Source organism: Rhipicephalus microplus, unplaced genomic scaffold (genome assembly GCF_043290135.1).
Source record: "Rhipicephalus microplus isolate Deutch F79 unplaced genomic scaffold, USDA_Rmic scaffold_211, whole genome shotgun sequence".
Taxonomy (NCBI): domain Eukaryota; kingdom Metazoa; phylum Arthropoda; class Arachnida; order Ixodida; family Ixodidae; genus Rhipicephalus; species Rhipicephalus microplus.
Genome location: NW_027464782.1, coordinates 115,001 through 125,000, shown reverse-complemented (window position 1 = coordinate 125,000; position 10,000 = coordinate 115,001). Strand labels below are relative to the sequence as shown.

Sequence of the window (10,000 nt, the reverse complement as noted above, 5' to 3'; positions counted from 1 at the left end):
CGGCATTCCGCTGCGCGCGTGCGTCGTCCGAGCAGTTGCGTGATAAACGACCGTGTCGAAAGCCCAAACACCGCCGAGGCCAGTCGCCGCCGCCGCAAGGGCAGCCACGCAGCCTGGCGAGAGGCATCGTCTCGTGTAGCGTCGCCCCCGCCCCAACTGGAGTGGCCCATTTTTTTGTACGGGACGGGAACTGCGACGCACTTAGACCGACGGCGGACTACGACGAGAACGCCTCAAGCTTCGCCAACGTTTCGCCAACTCGTGCGGGAGACTTTTTCCGCTTCGCGGCAAGTCGTCGCGCCGTGCTCTCCGCATCAACCGCGTACGCAGCGAACCGCAAACGTCGGGCGCAGCCTCCTCACCTCCCTGCGCTTTGCGCGCGAACGTTCCCTGTTCGCGCGGCAAAGCCTGGAGGAGGCACGGCCCCGCAGCGTGTTCGAGCGCCCGGTCTACGGGACACCCTGCTTACTTCGAGGGCAACAAGCGCAACGCAAGGCTGCGATCTCGCGCACTTTGCGCACGGCTGGAGAAGCTTTGCTGGCCGGCTTTCGCTCCTCGTGTTTACCGTGCGTTAAAGTTGCGCGTCCGTGGCTCTCGCAGCTCTTGCGCGCCCGGTCGCAGAGAGGAGTACGCAACCTCGACCGCACTTTCCCTGCAGGCTTCCTTCCGACTCGAAGTCCTGCGGCGGTCTCACCGAGGTGCCACATCCTCAATGCAGTCGGTCGCCCCCGTTTCGGTTGGGCTCTGGCACGACGGTCGCCACCGTCTCGCCCTTGAGTGGCCGCTGTTGGCGCTCGCTGTGAGGTGTTCAGCGTGCTGTCCGTGTTGCCGACGCGGTCAAAACGAGTCGACGGCTCACGTTCCCTTGTGCGCCGAAGGCTCTCTTGATATGTGATCCGACCCTCAGACAGACGAAGCCAAGGGAAGACCCAAGGCCGCAATGTGCGTTCAAAGAATCAGTGCTCAGTGTGTCCTGCAATTCACACCAAGTCTCGCAGCTGGCTGCGTTCTTCATCGACCCGAGAACCGAGTGATCCACCGCTTAGAGTCGTGAAAAAGTGTTTGTTCAATTCCGTACAGTCAAAACCAAACGTTTCTGGCACTCGGCCAAACAGTGGCCAAGAAGGGCGCTTTTCAGCGCACGCTTGGACTCCAAAACTCTGCCGCGCCTTTTTCGGCTGCCGCAAATCGAGCAAACGGTGTGTTTCGGACGGCGTTTCGCTTCCGCTACTTGCGAGTGCTTTCGTGGTCCACCCCTCTATAAATACTCGGGAGGCGTCGAAGCCGGTTCTCCAAGCCGGACCCGTAGGTATCGTTGTGTGCTCGCTCTCATTGGCCCGCCTAACCAGAAAATGCCTGCGGTACACCCATTTGGATAAGAGTGCACGCAGATGCGGGCCTCGACGGCTACACATTTCCTCGGGCGGCCGCCTCCCGGCCTCCGTGGAGCGCGGGATGCACGGTCCCATCGACAAGCCTCTCCCGTTTTTACCGTGGCGTCGCGGTTCACCACGGCGGGCGGGTCGGTCTCCTCCGCATAAAAAGGGGGACCCCCGCTTTTTGTTCCACGAAATCGCACAAGCTTTTTTCGCATCCACGGTTTGCCACCGCACACCAAAATGCCGATCCGGCTGCCTACTTTAGCCAACAGGTGGAGCCAGGCGCGCCGTACTTGCGCGGCACTTCCCACGTCCACCGAAGTCGGTGCCAAGGACCACTTCCGGCGCCGGAGCCGCGTACGAGCCTACTCGAGGCGGAAGAACGAAGCCAGCAAGGGCCTGGCTGCAAGTGCGTTCAATTGTCGGGACGTCCAAGTCCCTCGTTCTTCCGTGCTTCCTCTTTCGGCAAGTCGTTGCGGCACCTTCCCAAAGCGCGCAGACCCGCTAATCGCGACGAGCGCGACGTGGCCGTGCCGCCTTTCCCTCGGCAGCAAGCAAAACGCCTGGCAACGTCGACGCTCCCCTAACCGCGATCTCGCACCGTGTTTCGTGTGGCGAATTCAAAAGCCGGCCGGCGCTGCTGCAACCATTACGGTCGGTACGCATACGCCGCGGAGGGCGGGACGGTCATCGGAGCGTGCGGTTCCTCCATCGAGTACTGCGCACCTCGGCCGTCGCATCGCCGTGCCATGACCGGCCGCGCGTCAACGCGAACCGGTGCCAGCGAGATCCCTCGCCTTCAAGAACCGACCGGCAGCCTCCGTCACCCGAGGACGCGGAGGCGCTTGCCGCGGACGGCGGGACGGTATGCACTGGTGCACAGCGGACCCGTCACATCGCCAGTTCCTTGACCGACCGCCGACGCTTGTGCCGTTCCTCTCGTACTTGGCAGTCGCCGCGCGATTGTCGGGTCTCGTTCTTGCACGCTCGAACGGTCGGGAGGGCACTCGGCTGGCGTTTCGGAAACGCGCAGCCTCGCCTTCTACCGACGTAACCACGACTCGCCGTTCGCGCTCCGCCGCTCCTGTTTACAGTACTAGGCGGTCCCGCAGTGGTCGGGTCGCGCATTTAGAGCGCTTCGAGCCACGGTGCAGTGGCGGGTCGAAAGCCGACCTATGAGTGCGTTGCGCCGTTTGTACCCGCGTCCGCCACCTGGCCGACCGTCCAAGGTCGCGGTGTTGGCGTCCGCTGGGCGCAACAATTTGTCACGGGGTGCCGCTCCACATTCAGGCAGCCCCGTGGGGAAAAGCCGACCCCGCGTCCAAACGGGGTCAGCGGCAGAAAGTGTCGGGCGCAGACGCAGCTGAGGCGCTCACCCTTCACAATCCGTTAATGATCCTTCCGCAGGTTCACCTACGGAAACCTTGTTACGACTTTTACTTCCTCTAAATGATCAAGTTTGGTCATCTTTCCAACAGACCGGCGCAACCGAAAGGCCGCGCCGGACATCGGTCCGAAGACCTCACTAAATCATTCAATCGGTAGTAGCGACGGGCGGTGTGTACAAAGGGCAGGGACGTAATCAACGCGAGCTTATGACTCGCGCTTACTGGGAATTCCTCGTTCAAGGGGAACAATTGCAAGCCCCTATCCCAATCACGAAAGAAGTTCCACGGGTTACCCAGTCTTTTCAGACAGGGATAAAGACACGCTGCTTCCTTCAGTGTAGCGCGCGTGCGGCCCCGGACATCTAAGGGCATCACAGACCTGTTATTGCTCTGTTTCGTGCGGCTAGGAGCCGCTTGTCCCTCTAAGAAGGTTGTAAGGTGCTGGGAACCCCGCACCTATTTAATAGGCTAGAGTCTCGTTCGTTATCGGAATTAACCAGACAAATCGCTCCACCAACTAAGAACGGCCATGCACCACCATCCACCGAATCAAGAAAGAGCTCTCAATCTGTCAATCCTCCCAGTGTCCGGGCCGGGTAAGTTTTCCCGTGTTGAGTCAAATTAAGCCGCAGGCTCCACTCCTGGTGGTGCCCTTCCGTCAATTCCTTTAAGTTTCAGCTTTGCAACCATACTTCCCCCGGAACCCAAATACTTTGGTTTCCCGGAAGCTGCCCGCCGAGTCATTTGAGTAACTCAGGCGGATCGCTGGTTGGCATCGTTTATGGTCAGAACTAGGGCGGTATCTGATCGCCTTCGAACCTCTGACTTTCGTTCTTGATCAATGAAAACATTCTTGGCAAATGCTTTCGCAGTAGTTCGTCTTGCGACGGTCCAAGAATTTCACCTCTAGCGCCGCAATACGAATGCCCCCGTCCGTCCCTCTTAATCATTACCTCGTATTCCAAAAACCAACAGAACAGAAACGAGGTCTTGTTCTATTATTCCATGCAAGTTTATTCAGGCGACTCGCCTGCGTTGAGCACTCTAATTTTTTCAAAGTAAAAGCACCGGCCATCTCGAGGCACACAATGAAGTGCACCAAGAAAGAACCGGCATGATGTTCAGTCCGAGCCGTCGCATCGGGTAGATGCACTACTCGTCTGGAACTGAGATCCAACTACGAGCTTTTTAACCGCAGCAGCTTTAGTATACGCTATTGGAGCTGGAATTACCGCGGCTGCTGGCACCAGACTTGCCCTCCAATTGATCCTCGTTAAAGGATTTAGAGTGTACTCATTTCAATTACGGGGCCTCAAAAGAGTCCCGTATTGTTATTTTTCGTCACTACCTCCCCGTGCCGGGAGTGGGTAATTTGCGCGCCTGCTGCCTTCCTTGGATGTGGTAGCCGTTTCTCAGGCTCCCTCTCCGGAATCGAACCCTGATTCTCCGTTACCCGTAACAACCATGGTAAGCAAGTAACCTACCATCGAAAGTTGATAAGGCAGACACTTGAAAGAAACGTCGCCGGCTCGTGGCCATGCGATCAGCACAAAGTTATCCAGAGTCACCACACAATACGGGCCGAAACCCGATCGATCTTGGTCTAATAAAAGCACCCGTTACCCAAAGGGCTCCAGGCTCACTGCATGTATTAGCTCTAGAATTGCCACAGTTATCCAAGTAGGAAGAAACGATCTAAGGAACCATAACTGATTTAATGAGCCATTCGCGGTTTCGCCTTATTTCGGCATGTACTTAGACATGCATGGCTTAATCTTTGAGACAAGCATATGATTACTGGCAGGATCAACCAGGTAATCGTTCGACTGCGCGTCCGTCCTCGCCTTCGGCGGGCCGGACGCAGTCTGTGTGCGGCGGAGGCCACCTTCAGGCGCCCCAACACGCTTATTTTGCACTCCGAGATGACGGCGTTCGAGCTCGCTACGGCACAACCTTCCCGAAAGACGAGTGGGAGCCGTGCGGCAAGAAGCACGTTCATGCTCGCTCTTTTTCGTTGCATCGACTCGGTCGCGCCGTGCGGGTTGCCCAAGCCCGCTGCACTGTCGGTGGACCGGCCGGAACTAGCAACGGAGCCGAGACTGCAAAGCCGCCAGACGACGGGTCACGCCCGCGTCTTCGGCGCTTTCGCATCTGAATCGCCCGAGGACGACACGGAACACACCTCGATATCGTGGTAAAACGGCACCGTCCGACAACCAGCCCCTAACGCATCAAGCGGATGAGGCTGCAGACGACTGCCGTGGATTCCCCTGGAGCAGACCCGAGGACACGCTTGACGAGGCCGAAGCCCGCCGCATATCAGACACCCGGTCGCTTTCGCGTACGCCGCTCACGAGAACCCCCACATAATAGCAGCGATAAGTACCCAGACCTCCTTGGGCACTAATACGAGCGTACTCGAGAAAATTTCACCGCGGGTGTGCCCCGAAACGTGTGGCACGTTGAGCGTGCCACAAGTCTACGTCGCTCTCAAACCCGCCGAGGTCGTAGAATTTGCGACCCTACTCACGAAATTCCCACCGAGGATACGGCCGCAAACGTACCGCACCTTGGGTAGGCCACGAGTTTGTGCAACACTACGCTGACGGCACAGCACCGAGGTCGTACGCGCACGCACGGGAAAATTCCGCCGCGGTTTCTGCCGAAAACGTGAGGCACCACGACTCTCCGCAAGTTCGCGTCGACTGCGAAAGACCGAAGTCGTGAACGACGTGTCCGCTACTCGCTGCCGACACGCTGGACACCAAACGTACAACGACTCGACGGCGTCGTAGAGGCCCACGACGCGGTTTTCCTTAACGACGTCTCGGCGTGGCACCGACAGGTTAGAACGGCCGACCAACGTTCCCTGTCCGCCGTTCGGCTCAGTCGAAGGGCTCGGCGACTTCGGCAACGCTGCGAAGCCGCACGGTGACGCACGCCATGTCCCCATTTTTTTTTGTCTTTCTGCGTCTGCCGGGGTGCCCCTATAATAGCAGCGATATGCACCCAGACCGCCGTGGGTCGCTCGCCCCGGCTGACGTGGTTTTTCGTACTCCTGCGGCGGTCGCCGTCAAGCACGTCCAAATACGCTACTTTCGTGGGCGCATTCACGCTCTTTCGCTTCGCCGGAGTGCCAGCACTCACTCTGCCAAAAACGGCGAACATCCGAGCGGCGGTTCCCACTTTTGCGTCGGCGTCGCAAACCCCGCCCCGGCAGACGAGGTTTGCCGTACTCGTGCGACGGTGGCCGGCGGGCACGTCGAAAGACGCCGATATCGTGCGCGAATTGGCGCACCTTGGCTTCACCGGAGTGCCGCCACTGACTCCTCCAAAAACGGCGAAGATCCGAGCGGCGCTTCCCACTTTCGCATCGGCGTCCCGAACTCCGCCCCGGCTGACGCGGTTGCCGAGCTCGTGCGACTAGCGACCGCGAAGCCGTCTCGCGACGCCGCTTTCGTGCGCGGCTCCCACTGCGACCTGGGTCACCCGAGGTCGACGAGCAAAAAAGAATGTCGAAAAAAATTTTTTTTTTTTTGCGTCTGCCGGGGTGCCCCTATAATAGCAGCGATAAGCACCCAGACCGCCATGGGTCGCTCGCCCCGGCTGACGTGGTTTTTCGTTTTCCTGCGGTGGTCGTCGTCAAGCACGTCCAAACACGCCACTTTCGTGGGCGCATTCGCGCTCTTTCGCTTCGCCGGAGTGCCAGCACTCACTCTGCCAAAAACGGCGAACATCCTAGTGGCGGTTCCCACTTTTGCGTCGGCGTCGCCAACCCCGCCCTGGCATACGCGGTTTGCCGTACTCGTGCGGCGGTGGCCGGCGGGCACGTCGAAAGACACCGATATCGTGCGCGAGTCGATGCTTCTTGGTCTCGCAGGAGGGCCGCCACTCACTCCTGCAAAAACGGCGAAGATCCGAGCGGCGCTTCCCACTTTTTCGTCGGCGTCGCAAACCTCGCCCCGGCAGACGCGCTTTGCCGTACTCGTGCGACGGTCGCCGGCGAGCACGTCGAAATACGCCGATATCGTGCCCGAATCGGCCCCGTTTCGCTTCGCCGGAGTGCCAGCACTCGCTCGGCCAAAGACGACGAACATCCGAGCGACGGTTCCCACTATTGCGTACGCGTCGCAAACCCCGCCCCGGCAGACGCGGTTTGCCGTACTCGTGCGGCGGTGGCCGGCGGGCACGTCGAAAGACGCCGATATCGTGCACGAATTGGCGCTCCTTGGCTTCACCGGAGTGCCAGCACTCACTCGGCCAAAAACGGCGAACATCCGAGCAGCGGTACCCACTTAGCCGTCGGCATCCCGAACTCCGCGCCGGCTGACGCGGTTGCCGAGCTCGTGCGACTAGCGACCGCGAACGCGTCTCGCGACGCCGCTTTCGTGCGCGGCTCCCATTGCGACCTGGGTTACCCGAGCTCGACCAGCAAAAAAGAAGGTCGAAAAAAAAATTTTTTTTTTCTGCGTCTGCCGGGGTGCCCCTATAATAGCAGCGATAAGCACCCAGACCGCCGTGGGTCGCTCGCCCCGGCTGACGTGGTTTTTCGTACTCCTGCAGCGGTCGCCGTCAAGCACGTCCAAATACGCCACTTTCGTGGGCGCATTCGCGCTCTTTCGCGTCGCCGGAGTGCCAGCACTCACTCTGCCAAAAACGGCCAACATCCGAGCGGCGGTTCCCACTTTTGCGTCGGCGTCGTAAACCCCGCCCCGGCAGACGCGGTTTGCCCTACTCGTGCGACGGTCGCCGGCGAGCGCGTCGAAAGACGCCGATATCGTGCGCTAATTGGCGCTCCTTGGCTTCTCCGGAGTGCCGCCACTCACTCCTCCAAAAACGGCGAAGATCCGAGCGGCGTTCTCCACTTTCGCATCGGCGTCCCGAACTCCGCCCGGGCTCACGCGGTTTACCGTACTCGTGCGACGGTCGCCGGCGGGCACGTCGAAAGACGCCGATATCGTGCCGTAATCGGCCCCGTTTGGCTTCGCCCGAGTGCCAGCACTCACTCGGCCAAAAACGGCGAACATCCGAGCAGCGTTTCCCACTTTCGCATCGGCGTCCCGAAGCCCGCCCCGGCAGACGCGGTTTGCCCTACTCGAGCGACGGTCGCCGGCGATCACGTCGAAAGGCGCCGAATTCGTGCACGAATCGATGCTTCTTGGTCTCGCAGGAGGGCCGCCACTCACTCCTGCAAAAACGGCGAAGATCCGAGTTGCGCTTCCCACTTTTTCGTCGGCGTCCCGAACTACGCCCCGGCTGACGCGGTTTACAGTACTCGTGCGACGGTCGCCGGCGGGCACTTCAAAATACGCCGATTTCGTGGGCGCATTCACGCTGTTTCGCTTCCCCGGAGTGCCAACACTCACTCTGCCGAAAGCGGCGATCATCCGAGCGGCGGTTCCCACTTTTGCGTCGGCTTCGCAAACGGCGCCCCGGCAGACGCGCTCGTGCGACGTACTCGTGCGACGGTCGCCGGCGAGCACGTCGAAAGACGCCGATATCGTGCTCGAATCGACCCCGTTTCGCTTCGCCGGAGTGCTGCCAGTCACGGCGCAGAAAACGGCGAACAAGTGTTTTTTTTTTCCTAGAATTTGTGTTATAGAAGGCACATTTGATATCGGACGATAATTTTCAACTTTATCACGCGCACCGATTTTCGTGTAGAGGTTTGCAAGTTTATGGGAATTTCTCCACTTGGAATAATGCGATTTAGTAGTACTACGAGAACTTCATGGATGTACTCAAGGGTACGGGGCAAGTCAGTTACGTCAACACCTGCAGATTTTTTACACTTCAAACTGAAAATTGTTGGTTGTGAGTCCTCGTGTGATATTAAAGGCCGATTCGCTAACACATAGAACAAAGAAAGAAAGGAAGAAAAAACGCCCGCGCTCGCTCAAGAAACCTGGGTTCGCAACAAGTGGCAACAACAAGCAACCGAGCGAGTGCGCCAAAACCCGTGGCGGCCGAACAAACGCGAAGTCCCAACCGCGTCAGCCGGGGCGGCACGGGACAGGAAAAATCACTTCAGCCGGGGCGGCGGGGCACCGAATAAACCTCGTCACCTCGTCGCAGGATAAAAGAGGAAACAAAAAGTCTAAACAGCGTCTGCTGGAGCGAATGCGTAATAAAACAACAACAACAACAACAAAAAAACACCCGCGCTCAAGAACTCTGCAATCACCACAAAAGGCGACTGTGACCGAGCAGCGTCAGCCGGGGCCGTGCGGAAACGGAAAAACCGCGACTAACGGGGCGTCGAGGCACCGAAAAATCCACTTCAGCCGCGGCGAAAAAAAAAACAAAAAGAAAGACGGAGGGGGGGGGGGACCACGTCTGCCAGGGCGAAGGAAAAAAAAACGCGTCTGCCGGGGCGAGCCCGGGTGCGGCACCACCGGGAAAACTGTGGCAAACAGACATGGCGATCGAGTGAGTGGGCCGCCAGCCAGGCTCAGCCAAAAAGTGCAAAGTCCGAACTGCGTCAGCCGGGGCGGCAAAAACCGCGTCAGCCGGGGCGGCGCAAAAAACCGCGTCTGCCGGGGCGGCACGAAACCGCGTCAGCCGGGGCGGCGCGAAAACTGCGTCAGCCGGGGCGAAAGAAAAAAAAACGCGTCTGCCGGGGCAAGCCCGGGTGCGGCACTACCGGGAAAACTGTGGCAAACAGACATGGCGATCGAGTGAGTGCACTTTTCGGCTGTGCCTGGCTGGCGGCCCAAAGTCCGAACCGTGTCAGCCGGGGCGACGCAAAAACCGCGTCAGCCGGGGCGGCGCGAAAACCGCGTCAGCCGGGGCGGCACGAAACCGCGTCAGCCGGGGCGGCGCGAAAACTGCGTCAGCCGGGGCGGCGCGAAAACCTCGTCAGCCGGGGCGAGCGAAAAGGGGGGGGGGAACCACGTCTGCCGGGGCGAAAGAAAAAAAAAACGCGTCTGCCGGGGCGAGCCCGGGTGCGGCACCACCGGGAAGACTGTGGCAAACAGACATGGCGATCGAGTGAGTGGGCCGCCAGCCAGGCTCAGCCCAAAAAGTGCTAAGTCCGAACTGCGTCAGCCGGCGCGGCAAAAACCGCGTCAGCCGGGGCGGCGCGAAAACCGCGTCTGCCGGGGCGGCGCGAAAACTGCGTCAGCCGGGGCGAGCCCGGGTGCGGCACCACCGGGAAAACTGTGGCTAACAGACATGGCGATCGAGTGAGTGGGCCACCAGCCAGGCTCAGCCAAAAAGTGCTAAGTCCGAACT

At 59.7% G+C, this 10,000-nt stretch overlaps 2 non-coding genes across 2 annotated transcripts; both read right to left on the bottom strand.

The window, feature by feature from the left end:
• Positions 1-897: 897 nt before the first annotated feature.
• On the bottom strand, positions 898-1,050 carry LOC142792314 (5.8S ribosomal RNA). The gene has a single exon (XR_012890833.1). It is a non-coding gene; the product is annotated as a 5.8S ribosomal RNA (ribosomal RNA).
• Positions 1,051-2,769: 1,719 nt separating this feature from the next.
• Positions 2,770-4,584, bottom strand: LOC142792303 (small subunit ribosomal RNA). The gene has a single exon (XR_012890823.1). It is a non-coding gene; the product is annotated as a small subunit ribosomal RNA (ribosomal RNA).
• Positions 4,585-10,000: the final 5,416 nt, after the last annotated feature.